We start from the raw sequence: 27,369 nt of genomic DNA on the forward strand, positions 1-27,369 counted from the left end.
GTTCGTCCAAGACAGAGGGAAGGGGGAAGGGGGAGGGGGAGGTGCTCGGTGGGCAGGGTTAAACGGTGGGGTGCATTTTTTGGTGTCACCCGCAGGCCTGAGTAAAGATGAACCCCGTGGGGCCGTGGGGCGTGGGGTTGTCCGGCTCGAGACAATGGGCCCTCTTGTACGCTGCCGTGCTAAGGAAAAAACGCCGTATGAGCCGTCAGACGTTGCCAAATTTCCTCTGGAAAATCACTTACTTTCAGGAAAATTTTTGAATATTCTCCCGCAAATTCCTCAGATAATTTTGTTTGTATTTTGATCTAAAGTGTCTGAAAATTTCAAGGAAAAATAATCATAGTTTTTCTCAAAATTAAACATTTCATCCAACGAAATTTGGCAACTCTCGAATCTTCATACGGCATTCTTCCTTAGCACGACAGTACGGGTTCCTTAGAATGAGATACCGAGTTGCTCACTTCGTTAAGCTCGTCTCTCTAAATGAATGCCCTGTTTATCGACGTCAAGCAGCATAATATGCAATAATAGTAATAATAATAATAAAAAAAAACATAAGATAACAGAATAATTATCAGCGGTGCTTTCAGCGTGGATATTTGGACCACACCTCCGATCAGAAATCAAAAAGTTCTTTTCAAACCAATTTTGAAAATACTTTACCAACTTAGTCAGAAAACTTTATCCTACCATGTATTAAAATCCTGAATCTAATATTGTGAGCACTATTTGGATTATATCAAGAACAAATATAGCACGGAAGTGAATATTAAGCCACTGTCCGATTCATATAAATTGCATTTAAATTCCACGTTCAAATTGCAAGTTCGCATTTGCACTATGTCACATGCGCCTCTATCAATTCTCGGTTTAGGTGAATGAGCTTGTAGGTTTATAGCTCGATAAAATCTAAGCCCTTTTCTTCAACATCGTAGGTAACGGAACGCTCCCTCGACTCAAAACAACGCGAAGAACAACGGAAGAATATAGGAAGTTGGGTTTGGATCCAACATGCAACTATTCGAACTCCGCGGTGGGCCGGGTTGCATACGCTTGATTTTGCGGGCGAAATGTGAGATCTAGTAACGGCCTACGCGCGCTCGCGATGTACGGCTTTCTCGATTTCCTCGAGCGTATGCCTTTGGACCTATTGCGGAGTTTTATAGCTGCATGACGTGTCTAGACCCATTTTGGTGTATTCTTCCATTGTTTCAAGGTCTATGCATTATTTGTGACATTATTATCATTATTGTGCCGAGTTCCGTGTTCGTCTCTCGGAAAGCATCTCAGTTTGTCGATATCGCGTTACAAATTTGTGCGACAGGAGCGTCTAAATAATGTATTTAAGTAGACGTCACGCTTGAGGTAAACACTAAAACGCCTGTAAACTTCCGCGAGACTCGTTGGCAGATCTCAGATTTCGCCCGCAAAATCGAGCGTATGCAACCCGGCCCACCCCGGAGTTCAAATAGTTGCATGTTCGGCTCGAACCTAACTTCGTTAATCCTTCCGTTCTTTTACGCTCCGCGCAATATTCAAATGCCGAGTTTATCTTTCGGAAATGCATCTCAGCTGGTTTATATCGCGTGCATTGCACTTATGCGTTTATGCGCTTATTTGCAGTGTTTTTTCTGTGTTAACTGAGGAGCCCAATGAAAGGTATACGGGATATTTCAGAATACTTAATTCAGTGAGAACGAAAACACACCAACTCGGAAACTCGAAAATCCTCAATTTTCATTTAAGACGGTCAATTTTCATAAAGGGCATTGAAGTTACCGCATCTGTTCCAACTTGGACATTGAAAGTGTCCTTGCGTACTTGTCTTTAGGCGCCAAAGATATTTTTCTTAGACTAACTTATTCTTCATCTACTTTGCAGTTCTAATTGTATCTTGATTATTTTCATTTTTTCGAGTTTGTGTGTTTTTGTTCTCACTGATTCAATTCCAATCTCATAGGAGGTTATTGGGAAATGAAATGAATTTTAAACAGAAAAGCGTGTTACTTAAATTAATTCTTTGTTTGCTTCACTTTGGATATGGCTAGAGGCCCAAATTGGAAGTCCGGACGTGATGAGATATACCCGTTTTTACAGGTAAACCATCGACGTGCTCCCTGCTGGATTCGTAACTTCGTCGTGGATTTTTTCCTTCCTGTCCCAAGTCAATTCTTATGCCAATATGACCGTTGTGTGAAAAGATAAAAGCTCGAGGGAGCCAATCCTTTATCAATAATCAATTAAAATGAAATATTCCTCGATCTGGTTATGTACTCAATTTTGGAATGCATGATATATGAGTAATGGCTGTGGTGCCCACCGGTTGAGCCCCCAGACACGCGGCAGACCTCATAAATTCAGAAACACCTAAAACCAATCCGTGTCCCGAGTTTCGGGGAGTCTGGCCCAGAGCGATAAATAATCTTCCAAATTATTATTGCGGGCCCTCTTACAACCCCTGTATGCTCATACAGCCTCGATCTTAAATTGAATGTTCAAGTGTTCATTGCTCCCTCCTCTCCCTGGCTTGCTCTGGGAGCCAACACCGAATTAAGCGAGGATATGGAATGTAGAGGCAAGCTGAAACGGTGCAACATGTCAATTCAAAAATGAATTATCTGACTCTTCAGCACGTTTTTAATTAAATATTGAATCAATTCAGAATCTACTTAAAAAAACTCTTTTTGTTTCAGTTTTCCTTGAGGGATCGTCTCAGACAGAGTCTTCTCGGCCAATTTAAGGGTTTTGAAATTTACGGGCAAATGCTGGTGCTGTTGGCATTTCATTCTCACGGGTCAAAAGGTTCATCCGGTTATTTTATACTTAATACTTTTCTCCAACTTCTCGCACGCAGGTGTGTGGACCCTTTTTATTTTGTTTGCATCCAATCGCAAGAACAACTTACTTTTGACTTGCTATTCATTCTTCCTGCATGATTACTCTCCGAAAATTTTCAACAGGAGAGATTTGGCATCGTCTGGATGTTCATACGGTATAATTACTCAGTGTAGCAGAGTGTATTGTGAGTTCTTGAAGCTACGCCAATGTGTATGTGATATCCGGCATCCTAACTTACACTTTTTTTGGTGATTTCCTAGATGTGAACATTTCGGTTTTCTCGTAAATATACAGTTGGTTGAAGCCATTGAATAACAATGTATTTCTCATGAATTGCCAGAAGAAAACAGAACCTACCCGATGAGATCGGTGATCTTAAGAATGTATTTCCATCCACGGCTTCATGGGACGTTGACATCATGAAAGCAAACAATAGGAGCGGCCAGTGAAGTCCCAAAATTTTGTACTCATCAGTACGTTGAGCCGATGAAGCAGTCAGATACACTGCTTTAAAATGTAAGCTTTACTTATCGGGATCCCACTGATAGATCATATTCGTCAGAACGGGAGTATTTTTGAGGCTCTGATCGCCTCGTCATGGTGACCATATTATGCTGTGTTCAAAGTAATCCAGAGACACAGCCAGCGTTGTCATGCAATCATTGTCTGGGGAAATTCATTCGAAAATAAAGATAAACGCAATGAAATTGAAAATACATTATTTATGTAAGCTGTTAAACATGTTTATTTGAATTTGAAAAATATGATTTTTGGAAGAGAAAGAGTCTTAATTAAGTTCAAGACCTTTGATCAGTGAATTTTAGAACCCTGGATTTTTGAGCGAGAAAAGTTTACTGCTCGCCCTACAGCTATAGAAAATGTTGAACTCGATGAAAATCGAACAGTTTTAACTCATACTCCAAAAATTATTGTAATGTAAGTTCAACTGAATTCGGACATATGTAAGAAGAAAGGCCTTCCTTGCGGTGCGGAGGGTAATTGCGCGCTTTTTTCGAAAAAAACCTAACTCTAGAATACAGAGAACGAAGTAGACTAAAAACTGCGAAAAAATTTCAGTGATGTTTTTACCGCATGTTATTCAATATTCAGCTAGAGCACTGTAGCAAACAAAATTGAAAATTTACGGTCCGGTAATGGTGAAATAAAAACGTTTCTAAACTTGGGAGTAAACACTTTTCAGAGCAGACAAAATTCGCCCTTGTCTTTTCTAAGTGAAATGAAAGAAACGTTGAGACAAAAATCCGAATAAGATTCCCCCCCCCCCCCCCACCCCTCACCCTCGAAGTTACCAGCCTAACTTTTTTGAGCGTAACCCTGAAAATCATTTTTCCACAATACCATAGAAAAGAGAACAGTGGGCTGATTGTTAAAATGTATGGACAAAGCGCTAGACAAAGAGGACATTATGATTATGGAGCGATTCTATTGGTTCATTTGGGTGGTTTTCATAGATGAAGGGGGTAAATGATGGACTAACTAAAAAATCTCTGGTGAGTTGTCGTTAGTTAGTCCATTTCCTACCTTTGCCCATTGTAACCACCCGCTTCCACCAATAGAATCCCTCCATGTCCTTTTTGTTTTCTTTGTCTTTACCTTGGCTACCAATTTCAACAATCAGCCGGCAGATTTGGGCCGTTTTCGAGGAGAGACATTGAAATTCAATGATATCGCCATATTTTTCGATGATCTCGCTATATGTTTCGATGATCTCGCTATATTATTCGATGATCTCGCTATATTTTTCGATGATCTCGCTATATTTTTCGATGATCTCGCTATATTTTTCGATGATCTCGCTATATTTTTCGATGATCTCGCTATATATTTCGATGATCTCGCTATATTTTCGATGATCTCGCTATATTTTTCGATGATCTCGCTTTATTTTTCGGAGATCTCGCTATATTTTTCCAGTTGCATTTGATGCGGCGAATTCGGCAACGTGCGGAAGGATACGCATTTCAATGAAGCCACCGTGATAAGGAGGTTCTCTTGATCCTGCGATGACCGGGGCGCGATAAGGGCGGGATCGAGACAGTGCGCGATGAGGTGGAGGTGCATCTTAATCATATCGGACAACAATGAACATTTGTCATTTTGGAGGGAAGCCAATGGGGGCCACCGAGGCCCGCGGCCCCCCATCGGATCCCCCGGCCCTAAAAGAGCGCACCCACGCGCACTTGAGATTCCACGTTGCCTCAACGTCCGTATCCACGTCCTCCTCTTCGGGGACTTCTCATCACTCGCGTCCTTTGTCAAAAAATTTGACGACATCGCTCGTCTTGCTGTTTCTCGCTCTCTTGCTCACTGCGGGCCGATTATTGAAATTGATAGACAAAGCTATAGACAAAGAAGAGAAAAGGGATACGGTGGGATCCTATTGGTGGAAGCTAGAGTACCTGTATAGGGAGAGTACCGACGGATCGGTTCATGGAGGGCTTAGGGCCCAAAAGTGCAGCCACCCTTCTAACCAACTTCTAACGCACCAAATTTCACTGCCAGTCTGCAGATTCCAATTCTAACCAAGATGGTTAAGAATGTACAGAAATGAGCGTTCTTCCGCGAAATTGAGTAAATTTATCCAAAAACTGAGTCAAACACGTGCTTAATAAAGGACGGTTCGTAACAATAGTATCAGTAAATCGCTCTGGATAATTGAAATTCATAGGTTGGCTGCCCTTTTGGGCCCTAACCTTATTCGCGGAGGCATCGGTGAAGGCCTGATGGACTTTCGGAGTTTCAGATCTGTCGGTATCTCCCTATACAGGTACTCTAGTGGAAGCGGGTGGTTGCAATGGACAAAGAGGGTAGACAATAGACTGTCCAACAGAATACAACGAGAGACCCTATAGTTAGTCCATAATTTTCTCCATAGAGTACATAGAGTCGTAATGTAAATGGGTGAGCTGGCGTCACTTTTAAGCATTTTCTAGGTCCCGAATTCCGAGACTCCTGTGTGACGCCGGGTCACTTTTTCGATACATAATCGATTGTTTGTGATACACGGGTACCCGGCCATCCGATGTAAACAAAGAGGATAGGGATCACCACGTATTCCGCACCGCCATTTTGGATCGAACTTGTATCGAAAAAGTGACCCGAACTCGGCGCACACCGGGCTTGGAACTCGTCGAGCAGAACAAGGCGCCAGCTCTCCCATTTACATTACGACTCTATGTACTCTATGATTTTCTCCCTCAGTCAATGGGAACCGATCATTTCAACCAATAAAATCGCTCCGTACTCCCTATACGTCTTCTTTGTCTATAGCTTTGTCTATCAATTTCAAAAATCAGCTCGCTGGTTCTGTTATGAGGGCCGGTGGAAAGCGTAAGGACACGTTTGCTCATCAAAATTTCATGCGATAGACGTTATCTTCACTGAAATTATACCAATTCTCAACACATAAGAAAGAGATTAGTGTTTCGACGGTGTAAGTCGGCAAACAAATAACTCGTTTACGGAGTCTGAAAATCTCTGTCTCTATGTTATTTTCTTAAAGGAGAACAAATTGACATCATTCTTTGAAGTTTATGCAGAATTGTCTTCGCACAGAGAATAAAAATCACGGCAGTTTTAAAGAATTGCAATTCAGTAGTTTTCCGTTAAAAAATTAAAGTATGACCGAAAGTCTGCGACGTCGCAAACCGAGTCATGTGATTGCCGACTTACACCGTCGGTTTATTGCTCGCTTTAAAGTGGAAAAATACCAACTTTTCTCTGCAGAGAAAGCCGAAACCATCGTAAGTCAAATCGGCCAGTGAGAACGACAGGGCCGAATTAAGGGGGTGGCCACATGGGCCGCGGCCCATGGCGGTAAATCTAGGGGGCGGTTAATTTTGCAATTTTTTTAATGTAGGTATTAAAAAAATCGGATTTAGAAAACAATTACAAACGAGAAAAAGCGACACAATCTCTCATTTCCTGAGAGTATTGTAATTTCTAATTTTTCCGACTTTCAGTGATACAAGAGACAGCACCTATAATTACTCGAGTTAAGAGAGAAACCAAACACGCAATTTGGCCTGGAACGGCGCGACTTAGAGAGAAATGATGACGAGGACTTGAGATGAAAAGGAGAAGTCCTCGGCGCGGCAATCGGCATGTAACACATATTAGCGCCTACAAGACTGCACGAATACTTCACGCATTGGATCTAAAAGAGTGCGGTCCCTGCGGTCAGCGTGAAACGCATAGCGCCTACAAGAATGCGTGAATACTTCACGCATTGCGTCAAAAACAGTGCGGTCAGCAGCGGTCGGCATGAAACGCATAGACTGTCGGAATACTTCACGCATTGCGCCAAATACAGTGCGGTCTGCGCGGCGGCGAAGTTAAAATCATTAAACCACATTTATGTTTGTTCTGTCATAATTTGTTCGTTCATTTCTTATGAATGGAATTCCTTGTCCACACAGAGATAGGTTTACGGAACTTAACTTTCGCGCAAAGTTCCGGGATCTTTTGCTAGTAGTGTTGACAAGGCTTTCCCAAAAAATGTGTCCAACACGAGTAAACGCGTCTTATGCACCCCTCCCCGCTGGCACGTTCACTTGAATTTATTGATTTTTTAATGATGTTTCAAAACGAATGAGAAGGGGGCGGCAAAATATAGTCGGTCCATGGGCGGCAAGTAGGTAAATCCGGCCCTGGAGAACGAACTTTTTATCCAGCAAAGAATTAGACTTTTTCCACGGAATTTTTTCCCTCCTTTAATACATCGTAGTTACTAACTCGTCTTTAAAAGACTCAGCCCTCCCCCTCCCCCCTCCCAAAAAAATATGTATTTCATCATATCTTAAACTTACGGAAATCATCATGTTGTCACCTAACCAAAGTATCACAAACGCCATGCGACGTTTCAAAATTTCTGCCACCATTTTATTTCATTACAGAGAAATTGTTGGTTGAGTCTGTTTGAAAATTTCACTGAATTATATAGGCAGCACTAAGAAACTTCAGTGAAATTTTCGGACAGCTTCGTTTAACGATTTCTTTGTAAAAAATAAAATAGTGGCGGAAATGTTTAAACATCGCATGGCGCTTGTCATACTGTGGCTGGAAGATGACAATTTCTTATGACATTTTCGTTGAGCCTCCCGAAAGCTTTTTTAATAACAAAACTTGAGGCACCGTATTTTTTACCTCTCTTAAAAAGGAAAGGGGGAAAACTTCTTTTCTTGAAAAAGGCTGACCACCGAGAGCTCAGGTCCCGTTCCGCGGAGCCAACATGTTTCAATCGGTTATCTTCCCATTCGATCAATTTCCAGTCGTCAGACTGTCAGCTCGTCAGAATTTGCCGATTACTCTCAAACTCTGATCAGCACGACACTGGCGCTCTGCCATGCTAAGGAAAAACGCCGTATGAACATACAAAAGTTGCCAAATTTCCTTTAGTAAAGCGTTTATTTTTAAGGAAAGCTATGACCATTTTTCCTCGAAAGTTTCAGGAACTTTAGGTGAAATTGTAAACAATATCATATGAAAAATTGGAAGAAAAATATTCATAAGTTTAGCAAGAAATTTGTGCTTTGTCAAAGGAAATTTGGCAACGCCTGGGGGCTCATATGGCGTTTTTTCGTAGCATGGCAGTGCTATGTGTATTCGTCGCCGTGAGGAATGTTGTCCTTGGTAGAGGAGAGGAGAGTGTTTTTAATAAACGAATCGGACAAGTGAGGCGTGTATGGGAAAACGCGAGTAATATAATGCAACTTTCGATCCCACTAAAATCGCAAGAATCGTTGGAAATGCCAAGAACCGAACAAACTCCGGGAAGAGTGATTAGGTGGTGATCTCGTGTCATCGGACACTCACAAAGCAGCCCTACCTGTGTTGTCGATACATCCAATTTAAACATGCCTTTCTTTCTCTACTTTTCTAAACGATTCTGACGGTTATGTTTGTGGACGGATGAATTTTTAGGTTACTACCCCTTTTTTCTCTTCGAGCCTTGTTATCTTTTCTATTTTGAAAAATATATGTAATGAGCCGTTTTTTGTTTTGTGTGTGCGCTTGCGTCGATTTGCAGTCTTATTGCTCAACCAATCAGAGAATGTCATTGAAAAACCCCGGGAAATTTAAATTCCTGGAAATCGGGATAAAAAGACAAAAATCCTTATAAATCTTGATGAAACGGGAAAATATGGAATAGTTCGAGGTTATTTGGAACTGCGTAGAGGATAGATAGGGATAAAACGGGATGTTTCGGTTTGAAACTGTATGAAATGGAGGAATTTTAAAAAAATAGGCATTTCATCGATTTTTGAACTTTTTTCATCCGTGCATTTTGTAGGAACACACAATCTGGAAGTACCGATTCCAGGTTTCATTGAGCTTCAGAGATCGTCATCTTCCGGTCAAAGTATCACAAGCGTCATGTGACGTTTAAAAATTACGGCACCCATTTTATTTTATCACAGAGGAATCGTTCACTAAAGCTGTCCGAAATTTCGCTGAATTTCCTTTGTGAGGCCAATAAAATGCAGTGAAAACACAGATTTAACCAACTATATTTCTCTGTAACAAAAAATGGCGCCGGAAATTTTGAAACGTCGCATGGCGCTTCTGATACTTTGGCCGGAAGGTGACGCGATGTCCTTACGCCCGCCCCCTCTTCCGTAGTCAGCTACCGTGCTGAGGAAGAACGCCTTATGAACATTCGAGAGTTGCTTAATTTCCTTTAGTAAAACGTTTATTTTTCAGGAAAGCTATGAATATTTTTCCTCGAAATTTTCAGGAACTTTCAGTGAAATTTTAAACAATATTAAATGAAAAATTGGAAGGAAAATATTCATATGTTCATCAGGAAATTCGTGTTTTATCAACCAAAATTTGGCAACGCGTGGAGGCTCATACGGCGTTTTTCCTTAGCACGGCAGAAGGCAAGAGTTCGACTCCCGAGGATGTGTGTACGTATGCATCTCTTGTCATTTTCTCCGGCTCCTTATTCCAGTGGCGTGGTGTGAATTGCGATGTATCGATTGCTCTGCCATTTAAACCTATGGTAAATAATCGATTGTTCAGGTGTTCGCTGCGAACACCCTGTTTATCGATCCTTTTCCATAGGTTTAAATGGTATAGGAAAAAGGATCGATAAACAGGGTGTTCGCAGTGAACACCTTAATAATCGATTTTTTACCATAGGTTTGAATGGCATAACAATCGAGCCATCGCAAAGCACGCCACGCCACTGCCTTATTCTCGTTTTGTTCATTTGCTCGCTTGTTAGTGTTAGCCGGGGCTGTTTTTTATGCTCAGCCGAACCGGTCGTTCCCCGGACTGGTCTTCAAGCAAAAGAATATTTGCCAAGTCCCATCGAGCGGGAAATTATTCCAACACGTTCAACTTTAAGTCAATTTGTTTCCTTTGACGATCACGCGTTCAGCACGCCAGTGACAAGAACCAATTGCGCGGCTCTCCTCCTCCTGGACGTCGTCGGCAAAACAAAATAACGAGTTCATTCGCATGCGGGGGTGGGCGAGAAGGTATGGTCTTCCGTAGAGTCCCTTTATACTGAGATTCAAGACAATGTGAATCCATTTCTGATTGGTTACCGTATTTGAGGCCTCCACAGTGTCACAAACGGGAATGAAGGTTACATTTTCACCAATTGCAAAGATTATATAATCTGGAATGGACCGAGGAATTACGGGTTCGACAAGGAACAAACGGAATGAGAGAGGGAACGGAGAAAGAAATTTGAGAGTGGGCCGATCAAAGATTACGAAAAACGTTCAATTTGTGTAATCTTTATTCCCGTTTGTGACACCATGAGGGGGTGGTGTCTCGACTCTCAGTATAAAGGGACTCTAGTCTTCCGAGGATTTCAAACGCGATTCGATCGACTTAGGTTTCTTCAAGATTGCTATAAGGGGTGCACCCCCTGGCCGCTTTGCGCCCCAGCCCTCTTCGCCAAGCGTTTAGCGCCTTTAATCCATGACGGTGCCCAAAGTGCGAAACCAAGTATATCCAATGCGACGTTGTTTCCATTCGGCGAAAAACGAGTTGACCTACTCTGCCTGGCTAAGGAAAAACGCCGTACGAACCTTTAGGCGTTGCCAAATTTCCTTTGATAAAACACAAATTTACTGGTAAACTTATGAATATTTTCCTTCTGATTTGTCAGATCATTTTGACCGCGATTTCACCTGAAGTTTTTGAAAATGTCGTGGAAAAATGACCAGGGCTTCCCTCAAAAATAAATAGTTTATCGACGGAAATTTGGCGACTCTTGAATGTTCAAACGGCGGTCTCCCTTAGCACGGTAGTATTATTGCTTGAGAACTACTTTGAATTTTCTTCCGTATTATAGAAACATATCCTGTATAAGGTTCAATCTGTTCAGTTGGGTTGTTTCTCCGCGAAAAAATAAATACGAGCGGTAATTTTAAAGTACCTTGATGGAGATACGCGATTTCGCACTTTGGCCATCGATGAGAGCGATAAAGTTGTAAATAAAAAATTTCTGGTCAAACTGGCAACCATGATGAATCACAGTATTCGAATCACCCCCTTCCTAAATTTTGAATCAATATAACATGTTTTGATTACATGCCTTGATAATGCAATTTAAAGTTACCCGTTGCTAAAAGCGGCAACTGTAACGAAAGAGATTCCAGTGGCGTGACGCGCTTTGCGATGTATCGATTGTTCGGCCTTTTACACCTATGGAAAAGTATCGATACACAGGGTGTTCGCAGCGAACACTTTAATGATCGATTATGTATCACAGCTAAAAGTGGGAAAATATCGATTTATCGCAAAGCACGCCAAGCCACTGAGAAATTCCCGTCATATTACATGACCAGTGAAACTTGAACAGATTCAAGAATCAAGAGCACAAAAAGGCGCAGAAACCTTCAGTTTTGGCTGTCATATATTTTTTCCCCCCTTTAACTTTTCTAAATTGATGGCTCGGTTGTGAGCCGATGTTCTCCATTGTTCTGCATTTGAACGGAGAAGTACGAAGAAAGTCTCCGTGCCTTCTCACCCAGCTCACGTACGGTCTTGAACCTTGAAAGTCCTGGATATTGCTTTCTTCGAAGGCACGCTGCAGTAGTTTACAAGCAAATCGTGTTTACTCTGCCCAGACTCAACTGAAGATCAACTCGTTCGACTCTTTGAGAATTTTTGCATCTCGAATTGTCGTTGTTCTAGATGAGAAGATATTGATGCTACTTCTGCTCCGCTCCACTCTTTCATGTGCGCATTCGATCCGAGACGGTACGTATACCTAACAATACGGCGAAAAATGTCTTGATTCGCTGGAGGTACTTACATCCATAGCATGAAAATCTTCCTCCCACGGAAACAATCATATAGTAAAAGAAGTAAAACAGCGGACAGCCTTATATTCTTCTTACCTCGGTCAGGTAATCGAAGTGTTTGGCTTCGACTGAAACAACAGTTAATTTCAATTATTATGGTAACCTCAATTGTAAGCGTTGTAATAACTAGATTGCATTTAGCAAAAAGGAACCAGCGCGACTAAAGTGTTGTAAAAATGTTGCTTCTTCATGATGATCTAACAAATCTCTCGGAATAATAAAGCAAACAGTTTTTGCCTCCCACCAAAAAATGTTTAATTTTAAAAAAATAATTGTTTACATTTTAATACTGTATACATGTTGAGTATTTTTAAAAGGAAAGAGGAAGTTGCTTGATTTTGAAAACACTGTAATCGCGCTAGATCCTTTTTGCTCAATGCGATCCAACTCATCTTGAACCACTTTACAATGTTAGAAGCCTGTGTCTACCAATAATTTCCATAGTTCAACTGTAATCATCGATTGACAGGGAAGGGAGAATTTTACCGAGATCATCAATGTTTAACTATTCTTGCAACATTACATTGAGCATGCAATGTCAAATCTTGTATACTGCTCCCGAATATTTACCATCAAATGTTTAAATCATATGTTGTTCAAGTCATGTTGAGAGGCGGTAGGGAGTTAATGAACCATGTTGTTCATATTTTATTTTTACATGTTCTTTAACATTTAATGAAAATGTTAATAGGACATTCTTAAATTCAAAAAATGAGACTACGTGATCGAAAGAGAATTTCATATAATTGCTTCAACTCGAAGCGGAACTGATATTCAAGCAATCACCGCATTCTTTATACATTTTTTCGATCCTCACCGTTGCTTTAAAATACAAAGTAATCTGCATCTATTGCCAATTCAATAAACATATTTCAGTATTGTGTATCGATGCCTAATGTGCAATACCACGTATCTCAATTGGACTAAATTTTGCAATGTGAAATTATAAATTCTAGCTCCGTTTAAAAACAACGTATGTGCCATTAATTTCCCTATGCACATAAGTGTTTTTCCAGAAGATCCGGAATTTATAGTTCCAAATTGCAAAATGCAGTCCATTTGCGATGATTCAAAACCTTCGCACCTAGCTCATTTTCTCAAAGAGGAACAAGTCAACTTAATGCCTTGGAATTTATACAGAATATTCTACTAGCTGAGAAGAAAACCCAGGGAAGTTTTCAGTAAATTATTTTGATATTTTCCCAAAGGAAAAAAGAAGTATGACTGAAACTCTACAACGTCGCAAACAGAGATACGTGGTCTCGTACTTTAGCCATCGATATGTTAGTCCTCCAAACCTCAAAAAAAGACATGCCCCAGAAATTATTTAACTGTTTTTATCGCGGATTCGATGCACAATTAATCTTAACGTAGCGGTTAAGATAAAGCGGCTGACTGAGTTTGTGTCAAAAATAACTTTTCGCACAACCATATAAATCAAACAGATGTGAATTTATAAAGACATAAGTCTTTCACACGCTTTGAGCATTAATAAATTGTCAGCGGGTGAATAAAGTGCAGAAAAGAAATACTGCTCTCGAATGCTGCGAATCCAGTGCGAGGGAGACGGAGGAAAAAAACAAGAAACAACACTGACCAATACAACATATTCATCGTGACCAGTTTGACTATTACCGACGTCTAGTGTAAAATCAGTGCTCAGGCACTTCAGCCGAACTGTCGAAAAAAATTATTTTTTCTTCGATTTTTTTTTCAATTTTATGACGGTTTCTTGTATCCTCAAAGGGAAATAATTCATTACAGGTTTCAGAGGGACCTCTTTGATACCTAAACAAGGAGGTATACTAAGAGTCAAGTTATGATCTGTGTCTCTTAAGCGATGAATCGGGAGGTTTCAAGGGAGTTTGCTCCAATACGGGCATATTTCAGGGAAGTTGGGCCGTTTTGACAACACTCCTTTAAAGCGATGGATCAAAACGTGTTCCAGGCCATCATACCTTAGGTAGGTATTTAATTTATTTTCCTTGAGAAATTTTGGGGTATTAAGCATATTGCATACAGGCATCAATGGGGAATCGGGCCGTATGAAGAACCAAAACGGTGCTGCCATCAGATTTTTTGGATGTATCATTGTATTTATTTATTTATTTATTTTATATTAATTCGAGGTACCTAGTGAGGTTTTTTTTGAATTGGGCCAAATTTTGTGCACTGGAAAAAAAAATACTTTGGATCTAGAGTCCAGACTCTAAAAAACATCGACAAGATAAAATACTCTTGATTCAGTCAGATTTAAGCTTAAATCAAGAACCAAGCCTCTTAATTTGAGCGGATTTCCTTTTGATTTAAGCTCAAATCTGCTTGAATCAAGTCCTTTTTCTTGTCAATGTTTTCAAGAGTCTGGACTCTAGATCGAATGTGTTTTTTTTCCAGTGTACAAAAATGTATTTTATTTTTTATTTTATTTTATTTTATTTTTTTTGGGGGGGGGACTCTCCACTATATCGAATTGTTTCTAAATAAAAATCTAAATATATCGCTTTTTTGTGAGGTGACACAGATTGTGCCTACGTTTGAAAGGCAAAACAAGTGCAGATGTAGAAGTGGCAGGCAATCCGGCTTGATATCCACTTCTTTTCTGAAACGCAGCCGTTGATAGCTCTGGCTCATCACTCATGCATATCCGCCAATTGAAAGACCACCACGGAGCAAAGCTCAGTAATTAAACATATTAAAGTATCGAAGCCTAGGCGCAGCGGATCACCGCCGCCGTCCTCAACCGGGGGCCACCATCAATCTGGAATTAATGAATTCGACCAAGGAAGGAAGTTGCCAAACCAGTCAAAACCGAGAAGTCAAGCCAAGACATTTCATCATAATCCCGGCTCGAAAAATCCCGCGGAAAAGATAAAATTGCTGATTTAACAATTTTGTAGTTGTAGATTTTACAATAAAAAGTGATAATTTAACCACCCCCGTGGTTAAAGCTTTCAATTATTGTGAATGTACACTTGAAACATGTCGGAAATATTTTTTAACAATTTAATTGTTAAACCAGCAATCCATTTTTCCCGTGCGTTCGCTCAGCAAGTCTCAGGGCATCAAATTTAAAACTGAACCAATGGAATGAGAAATAAAAAAAAGAAAAGCCTGATTTAGTGACTACGTTCTTCGATGTGTCCATATATCCGCTAGTTCAATTGTAAACAAAACATTACTTTAATCTAAAAAAAAAACTCAACCCTCTGATTTGCTGTTTTTATTTTACCGCGCCTTCAAAGCGTGGCAAAACTAATCGTATTTCAAACGGCCTGATTAGATCGCGGATTATTCTATTGCAAGCTATCGAATAACGTGGCCACTGAATCGCTTACCACGAATGAAATTTTGGATTAAAACAAAAAACAAATCCACTTTTCGTTTTAGAAAATCTCCGTAATATTATCTTTATTCGCAATTTTAAACATTCTAGGTTAAATCACAATGATTCTAAACCGCACTTTGCCTGAAAAAAAATGATGACTAAAAAGTTACAGCTCTAGTGTTCCTCTAAAAGGTAAAGAGGAAAGTTAATTTGTAAATTTTTCATTTTCCGAATTTAACGACAGTTTTTAAAGCTACTTTGTTTACATGATAAAATTAATTAAATTATAAACAGGAGAGTTTATTGAATGCTTAACACGCGAATGATACTTGGCATTAAGCAGGACCAAATTATGACAACGAAGAAAGTAAACTTTTCGAGATTAGGGTGCTGGGGGCTGAGAAGGAGGACCCCATAAATATGACAGCGTTGACGAATTGTGAAAATTCCTCTGAAAAGTCTTGTGAGAAAGCAAAAATTGCGATTGGAGTTCAAGGACTTTACGGCCAAAAAAGAATGGCAACAAGGCCGTTACCTCTGATAGCTCATTTGACCTCCCAAAGTATCGGGTCACGTTCCTGGTCAGGCTGCATCAATCATCGTTGGCCCGATGATGATGTCCTCTCCCTTTCATCTCTTACAAAGTTGCCTATGCTTGCAAAGTTTTCATATCTCAGGAATACTAGATAGCTATCTTTGAAAGACAGAGTGTTGTGTAAAAATTAAAAAAAAAGACCGGGACTTCAAGCCAGGGCTTTCGCGAGGTGTGCGACAGCCCTGCAAGCAGTAGAAAAAGGATCTAAGTAAACCAACAGCTCAAACGACAGTAAATGAGGCACTCTTTAGTTAGTCCATCATTTTCCCGCTCAGTCTCTAGCAACCATCCGTTTCAACCCATAGGATCGCTCTAATGCCCTATTGTCTTCCTTGTCTATTGCTTTAACTATTCTGCCGTGCTAAGGAAGAACACCGTAAGAGCCTTCAGACGCTGCCATATTTCCTTCGATAAAAATTGAATTTACCGGGAAAATCTGGATATTTTTCCTCAAAATATTCAGCCAATATTGTTCGCAATTACATCTAAAATATCGGAAAATTTCTAGGAAAAATATGCATAAATTCGTCAAAACTACATGTTTTATCCGAGGAATGTTGGCAACTCTCGAATGTTCATACGGCGTTCTTCCTTAGCACGGCAGAACAAGCGAAGGATCTAAGTAATAAACCAACAGATACAACGGCAATCCACGAGGCACCCTTCACTTCGTCCATCGTTTTCCCGCTTAGTCTATAGCAACCACCCGTTCCAAACTGCAGGATCGCTCCAATGCCCCATTGTCCTCTTTGTCTATTCCTTTGTCTATTACTTTGCCTATCACTTTGTTCGTTGCTATGTCTATAGCTTTGTCTATCGATTCCAATAATTAACCCGCTGCGGGCTGATTATTGAAATTTATAGACAACGCTTTAGACAAATGAGACAAAACGATTATGGAGGGATCCTATTGGTGGAAGCGGGCGGTTGTAATGGACGTAGAGGGTAGATATCTGATAAACCAACGGCAACCCATGAGAGACCCTATAGTAAGTCCATCATTTTCTCCCTGAGCCAATAGGAACCAACAGGGCCGGATTAAGGGGCCGCGGCCCATGGCGGCAAATCTAAGGGACGGCAAAAATTTGCAATGGTTTAAAGTGTAGGTAATAAAAAAAATCGGATTTATAAAAACAAAATTACAAACGAGGAAAGTTGAAAAAATCTCTCATTTCCTGAGAGTATTGCAATTTCTAATTTTTCCGACTTTCAGTGATACAAGAGACAGCACCTATAATTACTCGAGTTAAGAGAGAAACCAAACACGCAATTTGGCCTGGAACGGCGCGACTTAGAGAGAAATGATGACGAGGACTTGAGATGAAAAGAAGAAGCCCTCGGCGCGACGATCGGCATGTAACACATATTAGCGCCTACAAGACTGCACGAATACTTCACGCATTGCATCAAATACAGTGCGGTCATTGCGGCTAGAGTGAAACGGATAACGCCTACAAGAATGCATGAATACTTCACGCATTGCGGCAAAAACAGTGCGGTCAGCGTGAAACGCATAGCGCCTACAAGACTGACAGAATACTTCGCGCATTGCGCCAAACACGGTACGGTCTGCGCGGCGCGGCGGCGGAAGTTAAATCATTGATCTACATTTATTTTTGTTCTTTCATAATTTTTTCGTTCATTTCTTAGGAATGGAAGGCCTTGCCCACACAGAGATAGGTTTACGGAACTTAACTTTCGCGCAAAGTTCCGTGAACTTTTACTAGTAGTGTTGACAGGGCTTCCCCAAAAAATGTGTCCAACACGAGTAAATGCGTCTTATGCACCCCTCCCCCGCTGACACGTTCATTTGATGGTTTTCATCGATTTTCAAAACGAATGAGAAGGGGGCGGCAAAATACAGGCGATCCATGGGCGGCAAGAAGGTGAATCTGGCCATGGGAACCAATCATTTCTATCAATAGGATCGCACCATGCTCCATGCTCCCTATGCACTAAAAAAAAAAAAAAAAAAAAAAAAAAAAAAAAAAAAAAAAAAAAAAAAAAAAAAAAAAAAAAAAGAGTCCAGACTCTTGAAAACATTGACAAGAAAAAATACCTTCGATTCAATCGGATTTTTGCTTGAATCAAAACGAAATCCGCTTAAATTAAGAGGCTTGGTTCTTGATTTAAGCTAGATTCTGATTGAATCAAGAGTTTGTTTTCTTGTCGATGTTTTTAAGAGTCTGGACTATAGATCCAATGTGTGTGTGTTTTTTTTTTTTTTTTTTTTTTTTTTTTTTTTTTTTTTTTTCCAGTGTGTCTTCTTTGTCTATCGATTCCAATGATTCGGCTGATATGAAATTGGCAAGCTCGGTTTCCAATGACGAAATCCAGCGGAGCCCCGCGGACGATGGGTCGTTCGAATGTTGGTCCAGGACCGGGGCGGTTTGAAAAATGATGCCGGAGTCCGGTGCCGCTATTTGGTGCAGTGATTAACCGTTAATGTTCGATGCATCGCGTGCGCGGGCCTCGACGTCCCGACGCGACGCGACGTCCCGCGTTGGAATGAATCATTTTCACGCACGCGTTGCCTTCGTTTGGCGGCCCCGACTCCCGCGGTTCCGCCGTTGATTCCCCATTCGGCTCGCGTCTGCAGATGAGTCCCGGGGACCCACCGACCACCGGCCCAGCGCCTTGCCAAAACCGGGATCGTCGAGTACACGCCGCGCCGCTCTCGTCCAACCTGCCCTGGAGAGAGACTCCGCTCCGCACAGTGGGTCGAGTCGAAGGAGAGGTCGGACAAAGTTCGGAAACGTTCAACGCTCATAACTCCGTTTGTACAAAACTTTGAAGTCCCTAGTAGCAAAATGAAAATATTTTATGAAAAAAAAATTGATGAGAAAAATTTAGAAAATAAAGAAAAAGTAGCTAGCACTATAGGAAGTAGACAGAAAATTTAAAGTGAGTGTCACTATTTACCAAAGAAAATAGGTCTAGTTCCTGTCCATAAAATGGATCTATTTTCCGTCTAAAAAAATTGATAGGGCTGTTTCCGTAAGAAAAAATATCCAAAAACCTGATGGAAAATAGAGAAAAATTGGATATTTTCTTAATCTATTTCTTAGAAATTTAGAATTCAGAAAACAGAAGAGGTCGGACAAAGTTCGGAAACGTTTAACGCTCATAACTCCGTTTATACAAAACTTTCAAGTCCCAAGTAGCAAAATGAAAATATTTGATGAAAAAAATTCAGAAAATGAAGAAAAAGTTGCTAGCATGAAAACATATCCAAGAACCTGATGGAAAATAGAGACAAATTGGGTATTTTCTTTCTCTATTTCTTAGAAATTTAAAATTCAGAAAACAGAAATTTCATAGACAGATAGAAAAAACACAGAATGTAGACAACAAAATTGTCTGTTTTCCTTGTATTTAGTGTCCGGAACATAAACAGAAAATTTTAGTTTTTTTAACAATTTTCTTACTTCCATATGATACATCTATTTTCTTTCCATTTTCTTTCTATTTTATTTTTCTGTCTCGAAAATGGAAAATTTCTAAATTAGTGCCAGACAGAAAATAGAAACCCATTCTACTTGGGGTTCTAAATGGTTCCATTGGTTTTCTTGTGAAATTTGCTTCTAGAAGCACCCCTCAAAATTTAAAATGTAACGACATAAAAATCAAAATTTGCAATTTTAGTCAAGAATTTCATGTCCGACCTCTCCCAACGACTCGATCCACTGCGTGCTCCGGCCAGTAGGCTCCTCTCATTGTCAGCCTTGGAGTTGTTTCGCTTAAAGGTCAAGGTAGGACTCTTTTACGTCGAGTCGTGTCATTTGGTCGTTGGATGTTTCCATCACCTGATCCCTTTCGTCGATGGATATGATGAACTCATCCCGGCCGAGAGCAGTGCGGACAGAGACTGAGGACCATTCACTTCCTCTCTTACGTCTAGGGGCCCAACATTTCCTTACCGACATTGGATTGCATCTTTCAATAAGGAACCACTATTTCTGGCTCTCCCATGAAAACATATATCTGCGTAGGGAAACCAATGACATGTATGTTGTTTCTAAAGTGGGCCAGAAATAGTGGTTCCTTATTGCAACATGTAAGCCAATTGGACGTATTTCTGCCAAATAGAACTACAGACGAGGGGAAATATCTGTTGTGTTCCAGAAAGCTGCATAAGGAACAATGTGAAAGTAGGTGTGATTCCGTTTTGGGGAGATGGATAGGCGGGATTTTACATTCTGTCAAAGGGAACTATGTGCTAATTGAATGCGGCACTCATGAGGCATGGACACGGCAAAAGAGCGTTAGGACAGGGCTCATGCCGACGTCACTGGCGGTGTATTCATCCGTATTAGACGAACAGAAAGTTCAATTGACAAACCAGTTTCACAAACCAATTTGACAAACAGAAAGTTCAGTTTGACAAACCAGTTTCACAAACCAATTTGACAAACAGCAAGTTCAGTCTGACAAACCAGTTTGACAAACAGCAAGTTCAGTTTGACAAACCAGTTTAACAAACCGGTTTGACAAACAGAAAAGTTCAGTTTGTCAAACTGGTTTGTTAAACTGGTTTGTTAAACTGGTTTGTCAAACTGAACTTTCTGTTTGTCAAACTGGTTTGTCAGACTGAACTTGCTGTTTGACAAACGGATTTGTCAGACTGAACTTGCTGTTTGTCAAACTGGTTTGTCAGACTGAACTTGCTGTTTGTCAAATTGGTTTGTGAAACTGGTTTGTCAAACTGAACTTTCTGTTTGTCAAATTGGTTTGTGAAACTTGTTTGTCAAATTGAACTTTCTGTTCGTCTAACTGGTTTGTCAGACTGAACTTGCTGTTTGTCAAACTGAACTTTCTGTATGTTGAACTGGTTTGTCGAACTGAACTTTCACTGAACTGTTTACCGATGGATTCGCATGAAATTCGATATCGATTATTTAGTATTTCAATAATCTAATGAAAGATTCCGCGGCCCATGTGGCCACCTCCTTAATCTGACCCTGTCAATGTTCACTTTTATATTGTTCCACTATTGCCTCTTCTTTTGCATATTATTTTATTCATCATCTTATCTATTTATTTTTTGTTCTCGTATTCTTCGTCCACTTTCGCTTCCATCCCGCATTTTCTTCCTCTTACTCTTTCTATATCTCCTCCTTCTGTTTCCACTTATCTGATATCTCCACGTCTCCTTTTATCTCCGTTTCCGACAAAAAAAGGAGAAAAGAGGGTGGGACAAAAGAGGGGGACAGAGGGGGACAGAGGGGGGAAAGAGGATGGGAAGAGGGGGAAACAGGTGGATATAGGGGGAAAAGAGGAGGCAAAGTGGAGGCAAAGAGGAGGCAAAGAGGAGGTAAAGAGGAGGCAAAGAAGAGGCACAGAGGAGGCAAAGAAGAGTCAAAGAGGGGAAAAGGAGGAAAAGAGGAGGAAAAAAGAGGGAAAAGAGGGGAAAAAGAGGGGCAAAGAGAGGAAAAGAGGGCAAAGAGGCGCAAAAAGGGGGTGAAAGGAGGAAAAAGAGGAAAAGAGGGAAAAAGAGGAGGGAGAGAACGAGGAAGAGAAGACTTTTGACGTGACTTTAGTCCATGTCCTTGTCTAACAACCAAGAAGAGCAACTAACTCTCGGGATCCGCCGTCCTCGAACGATGCGATGCGGAGGGACCTGCGCGAGCGGCGAAAATGGTCCGCTGAAAAATTATTGGATGTGTTTCTTGGCCGACATCGCGGAGTCTCGGCGCCTTGAATTTCGATGCGGTCTTTCGCCGTAGATTGGATCACGGAATTACATGGCCGGCATTAAAAGCAAGTATAAATGGATCAGATTGTGAGGAGAGTGGTCTACGTACACAGAGCCCTCCTGGTCCTGCATATACTTACGCGGGTGATCGACCCTTTTCGCGGGAGGCACCCATCCTCCCGCTCCATCCCGTCCCGCAGAAGAGGGCAGTAAGTCCGAATCCATTGCCCACTGCGGGCAGTAAGTCCGAATCCATTGCCCAAGTGCGAAACCACCTATCTCCGTTTCCAACGTCACACTTCCTGTCATACTTCGTTTTTTCAATGGAGAACTGCTCAACTTAATTTCATGAAAACGTGTTATTTTTCCTCCTTATCAGCAGAATATTCCGAAGAAATTTCAAGTTATGTTGTTTACCTGTTTTAATTCGAAAAACTGAAATATGAGCAGAGATTTCGAAACATAGCAAGGGAGATCCGTGGTTTTGCTCTTTGGTTATCGATATGAATTTGCAAAAAATAGACCCAGCTCGAGAGGAACATCTAATTGAACTAGTCGATTTCCTGCAAAATTGGACAACATTAAGCAGAGAGGAACCAAGCCACATCAGCTATTGCTAAATTTAACTGAGCAATTTAATATTTTATACATGAGAACGGTCGTGCGGATTTTTGTGAAAATTTCAGTAAATATATATTCTGCAAAGTGCGAAGCAAATTCCTTAAACATTTCAAAGGTTTCCGCACAAACGTTCCCTTGTAGAGAATTAAATTGCCCAGTTAAATTTGATAAATGCTGATGAGCCGCTGATAGCTTGGTCCGTTTCTGCTAAACGCGGTTCAACTTATCATAGAATCGGGCAATAACGGTAGGAAGAAAGTGCTGAATGTGTACAAGCGGTGGTTTTTCTTTTTTCTTTTTTTAATTTTTTTTCCACACGCAGACTTTACATTTCCCTAAGAGAATCGTCGCACAAAACCTACTGTCTGAACCTCATTCTTTAAGTTCCCCGCGGTGAGAGTGTCAAGCTAGCGCGAAAGGGGCCGTAAAACGAAGCACCTTTGGGAATCTTTCCGGTTAACAGCAAGTAATTGAAAATATAATTTTTTCACCCGTTACCAACACTTTGATTAAGTAGAGCAAACAGGCGTTACGGCTGCAAGACGACGAAAACCGAAACACTTGCAAAGCAAAAAGGCATTCACTTGTTTATTTTAAAGACCAATTAAATCCTAACGAGACAAAAACGCCAATTTTCCCCCTTAATTTTTTCTCGACTTGAAGCGGCCGTTGAGGGAGTTTGCCAAGCTTTACTCAGTTTTAATACTATCTGTATATAATCTTAGCGAGGGAACCATAAGATGGGGCAACGGTGGTGAGGATAGGATGTTATATGGGTAAAACGGCCGTCGGGGCCATTTTGCGGCCTGCGCCAGGTTCAAATGGTAGGAAACGATCGCTAATCATACTATTCATGCCTGAGGCCGCGCCTTGACAGTTAGTGAAAATAATTCTTACCTAACTAATCCCGCAATAACGAGTGATGACGCATACAAAGAGCACGGGAAAAATTATTGCATTTCGCGCGGGTTGTTTTTGTTCGTTCCTCTCTTATGCCCCCTTGCCAAACTTCAGTCATCCGAAGAAAAGCTAAGGGGAGATAACGGGCTACGAGACATGGGTCAGGAATAAAAAACCATTCCACATGTTTTTTTTTCCCCATCAAGATTGCGCGCAAAACATGTAAAACGTGTCGAGAATGTCGAGAATACAAAATTTAACAAGTGATTTCAATTTCACATCAATTCAAAAGTGCGTTATGGGCGTTTATGTTTATAACATTAGAATCAGGAAATTCAAATTTTCCGCTTTAGAAAATACCATTAACAACGTTAACCGAATCAGCCACTGAAAATTAGCTTCTTACTTGACAAATGTGTCCATTTGGGTTGCGCAAAATTATCCTTTTTACTCTGACACATAGTAGAAATGTCAGAACAAAATGCATCGGAATTATTTATTCCATTGCAATACACACAGAAATTTATATCATGACTGATTTGTCTGAAGTCAAATTTCTTTATTCTTGCTAAAATCTTTAGTTATCTGACGCGAGAACTTTTGTGTTCTATTTAAACTGATTTTTCTTTTCCATTTAAACGGAACTTTCTTTCTCCCTGAAAAAATTAGAAATTATTAGTAAAAGGTAGTGCATGAAATTCATCTTATTGCCAAATTTGGCTGGCTAAGCTAGGAAGATATAATTATTGATTAAAAAACCGAGGGACAAGCCAAAGCAAACAACATAATATAGTATTTCAAACTACACGCAGATGAGAAAAGATAACTTACAAAAACTTTGTATTACTAAAAATATTAAAAATTTCAAAATATTAAAATAATTTTTACATATTAGTGTATTATAATACTTATTTTGGCTTGTAGCTCGATTTTTCAATCCATAGTGAATAAAATTGGTTTGCTTGAAAGTGAGTAGCCGTAAACGAGACGAGAAATTAATAATGGAAGGATAAAATAATTGAAAAATTTAGCATTTTTTCATTTTCCTTTCAGAGTAGGCTGTCGGACAACATATTAAACTTGGGACTCAGACTTGATTACGAAATTCCATGTTGACGATGAAAAGCGAGAAATGGACGTATTTCTATCAAATGGAACTATGTGCAATAAATACATAAGCCCTGAGACCCGTAAGAATATATGCATTACAGGGCTCACGTCATAATGTACATAGTTCCGTTTGATAGAAATTCGTCCAAATGGCGGAAGTCGGAGGAGTGAGTAGTGGTAATCCCGGCGCGGTCGGAAACACGCAGTGGCGGAAACAATAGATTGAAAACGGTAATATTAAACTAACTCAAGATTATTACAACGCGTTAACACGCGCTCGGAGCGTCGGAAATAAATTAGTGAAAATTAAGTAAACTATGGAAATGAGCCGGCCATAAATAAGCGGGCGGCTCTTGTTTTTCCCTCACCGCAATATATACATACATTAGAGAGAATCCTCGCCTTACCTGTGGGAAATTTAGCGTCGCCGGCGAGGCAGCACTGACTGCAGATCACTCCCCTGTCCACGCCGAACTTGTAATTAAAATCTAGTTTACTTATCCTGACTCACGTCAAGGTAGATGTGAAAATTTTATCTAAGATATACTCCGCATGGGCCCACCTTCCTCCGGAGAAAATTTTCTAGACCACCCAGACCTGATTGCTTTCATCGGGCACAATTTGTCAGAGGCGATGGGGCTCCGTTTGTTTTCTTAATCGTTGACAGAATAATTCAGCTCTCAACCCCCTCCTATCACCGCCCCCCCCCCCTCCCGCCGTCTTGGGATCCATGACGGGCCGCTCATGGTATGTGGGTGGGTTTTTGGGGCGGTATTCGTCTTCGGTCATTTATTTTTTTTAATCTCCTCCGTTTGGCATGCACTCTCCACGAACGAGGCTTTTCCCTGGATTATAATTATTTTTCTGACGGCTGGATGAGTTCCAATTAATTACTTTTACTTCCTGCGTGGAGCCTCGCCGTATTGTCTTGTTTACTTAATTAATTCCGCGTAATTGTACACCGGGCCAGCTAATCAGTTGCCGTCGTAAGTGGGTGTTAAGAGATTCTTGCGGAACATATGTCACGGATTGCGGTCCGGCCGTTGCTGTTGCGGAGATTGAGTGAAGCGGCCGCAGTTGTGTCGTGCCCTTTACCCTTTGGCTCCCGGCCCTTTCTTCAGCAATTAAGGCCAACCTCACGAGCCCTCCTGCCTATGGCTACCGTCTCATCTCACGGCAAGTTACCAAAACTGAACTTTTATCCGTTTCACATGCATTGCACTCTAACCTGAACTTGATGAGATTTCATTGGCTGCTTTTTTCCTCTCTATACGGCTATACATTAGTACTTTCACTCAATCCAATCTGCTGTAAATTATGATAATACTACTAGTCTTGTAGCAATATAGCGTGTGTCTCATAACTCTTCACCTCCCGGCCAAAGCATCACAAGCGCCTTGCGACGTTTAAAAATTTCCGCCGTCATTCTATTTTCTTACAGAGAGGTTTTCGGTTGAATCTGTTTAAAAAATTTACCAAATTTTCTCGGTAACACAAAAAAGGCTGAGTGAAATCTTCGGACAGCTTCGTTGAACAAAATCTCTTTAAAAAACAAGATGGCGGCGGAAATCTTTAAACGTCGCATGGCGTCACCACTAATAGCGTCTATTCAACTACCGAATTTGACTCCGAGGAAACCACCCATTTCTAACGATGCACCTTCTTGTAGAGTTAAGCTTTTCGGTTGAATCAGCCACTCCCAAAAAATTAGGGTTAAAAATAGCCTTTTCTAAAAGAAAGAAAAGAAAAGAAACGTGCACATACGTGACACGATACAAAAAAAAAAAAAAAAGGAATGAAGGAAAGTCGTAAATGGCTCGGGACCTGAAACCCACCTAAGTACGGTTTGATGCAACGTGCGTGCTCGAAGAGGGAATTTTTTCTGTAGCGATCATGTGTCTCGGGGGGAGGGGGGGGGGGGTGGCCGGGGGCTTGGCTCCCTCCCTCGGTTCGGTAGCAAAAAGCGCGCCATTACGCAATATCGTTCCGCGCGCGTACTTACTCGCTTGCGTGGATTCGTAGACAACTCACTGATAGTGCGTGGTGAGTTGTGAATGTTGACCCAACGGTGCGTGACAAACAGATAACCAGATGAATGGTGGAACCACGACCCCCGTCTTCGCCCCGGCCGCGAGAGGGGGCAGGTGGCGGTGGTGAAACGGCGGCGGCGGAGCCTAATATACTTTACATTAATCGATGCAACACATAGCTGAGAGTAAAGGGTATCTATTAAATACTGCTCAGGCATTCGTGTCAAAGAGTCGGCAGCGGTCTCTGGTATTGTACGTGCCGACGAGGCTGACCGGTGCAACGCCTGTAGTGCCAAGTCGAAGCAACACTCCTTTTCGATCAATCTTACAAAAATGAACGGAATGGGCCTGTTGCAATCTTCAGCCGAACCGAAAAGAAAAAGTGTTTTCTTTTTATATAAAATTGCTGAAAAATCACGACTGGCGCATCGGGAAAGTTTGAAATACACTCCTAATTTCACAATCTGTGTAAGAGATATGCGCCTGTTGCATGCTTCAGCCAAACCGAAAAGAAGAAGTGTTTTTCTTTATATAAAATTGCTCAAAAATCACGATTGACGCATCGGGAAAGTTTGAAATACACTCCTAATTTCACAATCTGTGTAAGAAATATGCGCCAGTTGCATACTTCGGACAAACCGAAAGGAAGAAGTGTTTTTCTATAGAAAATGACTCAAAAATCACGATTGGCGCAGCAGGAAAGTTTGAAATATACTCCTAACTTCACAATCGGCGTTAAAAATATGTGTTTTTTTATGCGTCTCGCTTCAAAAACGATACTACGGCATACAGGTGAACTTTTCGTGAGAGGAGTCGTTCTATTCCATCACGCACGCTCACAAGGATGCTACACAGTATTTGAACTGCATTTTGCAATTTGGAACTGTAAATTCTGGCTCTTCTTGAAA

This window comes from Bemisia tabaci, chromosome 2 (assembly GCF_918797505.1).
Source record: "Bemisia tabaci chromosome 2, PGI_BMITA_v3".
NCBI classification, from domain to species: Eukaryota; Metazoa; Arthropoda; class Insecta; order Hemiptera; family Aleyrodidae; genus Bemisia; species Bemisia tabaci.